The sequence below is a fragment of the Ictidomys tridecemlineatus genome, chromosome 5 (assembly GCF_052094955.1).
Source record: "Ictidomys tridecemlineatus isolate mIctTri1 chromosome 5, mIctTri1.hap1, whole genome shotgun sequence".
Lineage (NCBI taxonomy): Eukaryota > Metazoa > Chordata > Mammalia > Rodentia > Sciuridae > Ictidomys > Ictidomys tridecemlineatus.
The window spans coordinates 181,868,636-181,874,635 of NC_135481.1; positions in this window are offsets into that span (position 1 = coordinate 181,868,636).

Genomic DNA, 6,000 nt, shown 5'->3' on the forward strand with positions numbered 1-6,000 from the left:
ATGTGTCATATGTCACGATTTTTTTTTTTATCCTGGCAGATTTTTCATTGAACTTATTGACAGGTTACTTTGGGAGAGATTGCCATCTTCAGATTATTCTCTTTTCATCTATGAACATGGTATATCTTTCTGTTGGCTTGGATTTTCTTGATGTAATATTCTGCCAAGTATCAGGTGGTTGAAACTTTTCAGGTTTCTGCCAAGTTTCTCCCTTATGGAGAAAGCCACATGACCTTCCACAGCCCTCTTCTGTAGGGTTGGTTGCCCATCACTCCTCTTCTCCTTATGTTGGTTTAAGAGTTGCTTTTCCTTCTCATGTGCTCCTTGTTACCTTCACATCAAGATTTTTGCCCATTTGGAAACTCCAAGAACATTCAGACCCCTGAGTTTGGAAGAAGATAGAGTAAGTAGAATCCTTTCCTTCCAATGTACCAGATTTTCAAAATGCATGGGCCGAAGCTTACAAATATAAAAATTTTTGATGGGATAAATCAGTGTTCAAAGAAACTTGACATGTTTGGAAGATCTATAAATAATCCACAAACCTGGAAACCAGTAATTAAATAGTTTCAGGTAAGTTAAGTATTTTGTTATTACTGAAAAAGCTACCCCTTTAATGAGATGTACATTTTAAATAATACATGGAATAAATAAAAAAAGAAAAGAAAGAAAAAGACGTTACTCCCGGCATCTGTACTGTATAGAAGGGAGATAGGTCATTTTTGAGAAGATCTCTGGGAGGGAGGCTTGGGTAGGCTCTTTTGTCTTGAAGACACAGTGAGAATTGACTTTTTTAAGGGAGGTTGTAACTGACAAACAGTAGGTGTAACTGGAAAGGTGCTGGGTAGAAGATGAACAGATGTTCACATGGGGCATGAATCTTGGGTTTCTGGCTTTCCATGAACCTGGCTTTCCAGATTATGAGGATGCCTTTGATTGAATGAAGTGAAGAGAGCAGAATTCAGCTGAGCACAAGGGACTCAAAGGGGGAAGATAATAACAAAGGGCAGGGTAGGGAGAGCCAGCACTTGTGACCAGGACCCGGAATGTGTGACAAAAACCGGTAACGGACATATCACCTGAACCATGACTGGAACTTCTTCCGGCCCATCCTCAAAGAGAAGTGAGCTGGAAAGAATGAGGGCTGTGACTGCCCCCTGCATTCTCAAAGGAGGCCTCTCTGGTGCCTTCTGTTTCTGAGTCGTTTCACCTGGAAGCCTCTAGGTGGTGCACCTGAGTTCCAGCTGAGCCAGCCTGGGAAAAGATCAAGACTGACTAAAGAGAACTGGGAGTCTGCAAAGAGCAGAGGTCCTGGGGGGACTAGAAGATAGTCCTCAGAATAGGTGAAGGGGAGTTCGAGTCCATGTTTCATCATAATTTACAAAAACCTAATTCCAAGGGGAAAATCAGATTGGGCTATTTACAATGATAATGTGGAGTGTTGAGCAGTAAAATGAAAATATTAATTAATTTTCCATTCAACTTTATTTATGGAATGTCTTCTACATTCCAGAAAATGTTCTAGGTCTCAAGCATACATACAGCAGTCAACCGAGCAAACCCCCTGCCTGCAGCTTTGTGGGGGAGGGAAATAGGCAATAAGCCAACAGAAATGCTTAGGTACAAGAGCAGAGGAAGATATGAGGAGGATTTAGTAACCGGCTAGAAGCATGAAGATATGGTTGCTGAGAACAGGGTTTGCAAGATGATATGGGAGCCTCCCTATTGATTGCAATCCAGTCAGTGGGACAGGGACAGGGAGAATAGGGCCCTGGGGACCAAGGAAGGATGTGTGTCCAGACCCAAAGGCATCAACCAGATGAAAGATGGACTTGGGAAGCTCCTGGGAGTCCCCCCACATTGACAGTGTGATGTGCAGGCGCGAGGCTGCACGAGGATTCAGGCGCTGGTGGTGGTGGGACCGGCCATGGATTTGAGTCTTTTTCAGTAGTGATGGGAAAGCGGTGGGGACTTTTAAGTAAGATTTACCAGCAGCATCTTGGGGATGCTTTGGAGTGTGTGGGGGGCACTCAAGTCAGGGAGAGCAATGGTGGGGTGGGTGGACAATTTGGGCAGCTGTCCACGGGACTGTCAGGGAAGAGAGGTGAGCTCTACCAACCCAGTGCTTATGGAGAGGGAGGAAAGGAGACAGGCTTGACGGAATTTGGAATCTGATTAAACACAGAGGTGACTAGGGTGACTGGCTGGGGGAGGAGTCCACATCCGTGCCCTGGCCCCTGGCCTGGGAGGCCATTCACATTGCCTGAGATGGCTCTCTGAGCCCCTTGAGGGTGTCTGCCTGACCCCAAAGCCATTTTTATTACTTTCAAGGGTGTATAGCAACAAGAACTGAACTAATAAAGTGCAGCAGTTCTGCTTTAATGAGCAGAAAAGAGTAATTTGTAATTAGCATATACATTATTTGTCCATAATGAGTGCTTCCCAAGTCCTTGTGGGGGTTGTTTGTCTTCCTAAGTATTTAAACTACCCCCACCTCTGAACCATCTTGTTTATACTGTTTATTTGTACTATTTGTTCACAAAAAATATATACAAGTACACGTGTACACATTTGCACATTGATTCACCTGCAGCCATCTGTATATCATTGGCAGCCAGAGAGGCACACATGGGGAAACAGGTTTACCTTCATTCACTCAGTCGTAAGTACAACCCCATTCTAACGTGCACCGGCACAGGTGTACATACACTCAGGTGCACACGTAAGTGCATGCACATACAAACATATGTAAATGTACCCATTCCAGGAAGTACAGGTACACAGAACATGTGCTCTTTTAAGAAGCCCACAGGTGCAAACTTATATCCATACATCTTTTCCAGCATGTATAGGTTCATATGCACACATGCCAATACAGGTATTCACATACATGCTGGGAAAGACATTGGAAATTCAGTCGGTCCATCTCTCCTTAAGTACTCATAATATCAAGTCTTCACCATTTTAGTCTTGTCCAAAGATTTGGGGTTTCTGAGACTCTCTTCTTGTTTGCAGCGTCTTGCTTATACCTGTTACTATGGTTAGGTAATGTTACCTCCCTGCAGTCTTGCTGGCTAGCTGGGCTTATAAAGGTCTGTGAAATAGAAACACTATGTATTCCATAGCAACAGGCCTAAGTGAGTAGCCGAGAGGTGGACTTTGGCTTTCTTGACTCCAGATCTGCTTGGGCATTAAGTGAACGGTTCTAGTTTAGCATCGTGTTTTGGGGTCCTCAGGTAAAAGTACTGCATGGTGTTAAAGAAGACTGAAAGCCAACATATGCTGAGTACTAATTATGCACCAGGGCTTTCCATCTATATCCCCACATGAACTTTTTCTGCAGCATTTTGAGGTTAGAATTATGATTCCCATTTTGCAGAGGAGAAAACAGAGGCTCAAAGAAATGAAAGCATTGGCTGATTCTTGCACAGATTTGGGCTTGAGCCCAGAGGAGGCTCTCGCATTGTTTAGTCTCTGCTTCTCCTGAGGGCATCACTCTGCCCTGTTGGCTCTTCCATATCCTGGGTCTGCTGGAGCAGATAGGAGAGGGGGACAGAGCTGTAGTGGTCATTGAGGCCTCTAGCTCCCCTGAAGCATTTTGTGGGTTGGGAGCTGAAGGGCAAAATGAGATGCTCTGATCACCCAAGGATCAGAGATGGTGCTTCCTGGAGAAAACAGGACCAGCAGGACATTTCAAGGTGGATTCACTGTTCCTGACCTCGCTGCTTGCTTTTGACGTGACTCCAGAGGGCCAGGTGGTTGTGTCCTCCTTTCTTTGAAGATTTGAGTGGAGCCTTTTTCAGGTCCTCCCTGGAAGCTGAAATGCACCCCAAGCGAAAAAGCAAAGGACCAGGACTCCTTCATTGTGTTCCAAGTGTCACGTTCCCTAGAGTATCTAGGTTGTGCGGTTGGTCCCCTGCCATTTGCTGGTCATTTACCATCTGCCCAACATTGTGCTTAGATGTGGGCAAAGGCAAAATAAAAGAAGGCAACAAGCTAATTTTGGTTGACTCCATTGGAAACATTTTAAAGAAAAATCGGAATACAAATGTCTTTACGACTCTTCTTCCACTTTCACCTACATGCTGTATGGAGAAATTAATGATAGGAACAAAAATAGTGACAACGTCTGATATTAATAAATAGTTATTATCAACCAGGTCCGACAATGGTCCCAAGGTTCTAAGCGCATCACACGTAACAGTCTATTCAGTTCTAGTCGAAATCCTATGAAATTCCAGCCCTACCATGGATATTACTGTTTCCACCTCACTGTTGAAAAAAATGAGGGATCCGTGAGGTGATGAGATAAGGGAAGCATCCACAGGTAGAATCCAGGTGCCCTGACCCTTAGGATTGTCTTGTACTCTCCAGGGGTAGAGACTGCAAGGGCAGGAGGGATGGCATTAGTCTTGGCAACTCTGTACCTGTCATATACTCCAAGTCCCTGTGGCCCTACAACTCTCATGGGTAATGGTTTCCAAACCAATCATTGGTATGTCTGACTTCCAGGAAACAGGAAGGAGGCCCCGTACCTGTCTTGCTGGTACTGCTTTATTTTATAGTGTTTGTCAATTTCCTTGATGTAAACACTTGCTCCGTGGCAGATTTCAAGCTACCAACTGTTTAACAGTTCGGAGAGAAGGAGTCCGGGAGAGCAGAACACTTAAAGGCTACGTGTTTAACAACTGGCTTTGTGGCTGCAGCCTACAGCTGGGCCCAAGACCCTCGCAATTGACCTTTTGCTCCTCCTGGGCTCCGAGGAGGTGGGGCGTGGGAAGAGCAGCAGCAGGACGTTTCAAGGCTGTCTCTCCGTTGCCTCAGCCTGGATGGGCTGAGGTGCTTTTTATTTCTTCCTCTGCCATCTTCAGGGAGAGAACAAAGACTGGATCCCAGAAAGGCCAGGGCCTCTAATCTCTCAGTCAAAGACGTGGAAAGGAGAGGAAGGTAGCTGGTCTACCACAGAGAGTTGGCAAGGCTGGGTCTCTGGAGGCCTGGGCTGGGGGTTCTGGGAGTGGAGTATGGAGCAGAGCCGGCTGGCTGGGAGGAAACAGCTGGCGGAAGGCCTCCGGGACCCTCTATCCTGTCTCCATCTCTCCCACACAGATTAACGAGCCCCAGGATGCCCTCGGTGTTGGCCAGTCCGGCTCTGGGCCTCCCCAAAATAGACAGGACGCCTGGTGCCTCTCGCCCTGGTTCTAGCTATTGTCTTTATGATCCTGGTGGGTTCAGGGATCACATCCTAACACTTCCTCTTCATGCTTAATCACCATCCTGATGGACGGGCACTTGCATGGACAGGCCATCATAGCACAGACGCTGGGTGGCCAGGCTCTGTAGTATGTCTGTCGGTATTTGTGGCTGGGAAGAGGGAAAGTGGGGCCATTATGCAGCTTTGCAGGAACTCAGAGGTCCATTCTTTGCTGAGGCTGGGTGAGGGGGCAGCAGGCTTAGAATTGGTACCATGGGTGGGGGCAGTGCATGGGCCACAGTTAGCCACTAGGGGGCAGGCCGTGACAGCAGGTGGGCCAGGCTAAACTCTGCCACAGCTCAAAATACCTGTGGGAAGACTGATCCCCAGGAGGGAGGCCTGCCCTGGGTCTTGAGGATCATCTCCAGAGAAAATTAAGGCGCAGGGCATTCTGGGAAGTGAGGACAGTGGAGTTGGAAAGCCACATATAGGTTCCCTTTACATCTTGGTCCATAGCAATGGGGCAAGGACTACCAATATCAGCATCCGGACCTGGGTGAACAGTGGCTTCCCCTGCTATGGAAGGTGTCAAGCTAGGAAGAACATCAAGGACAGAAAAGAGCAAGCTGGGACAGAGCCAGGATCAGGCGACTGTAGGCCAAGGACATAAGCCAGATGCAGGAAACCTGGCTTGGGGGTATATAAGCCCCTGAAGGGCCCTTCTGGGTTTGTATCCTCCTAGGCCTGCCTGGCCAGGCCAGCTCGCTCTTAGTCTAGCAATGCTGAGCTTTTTCCAGTTTCTACAAAGA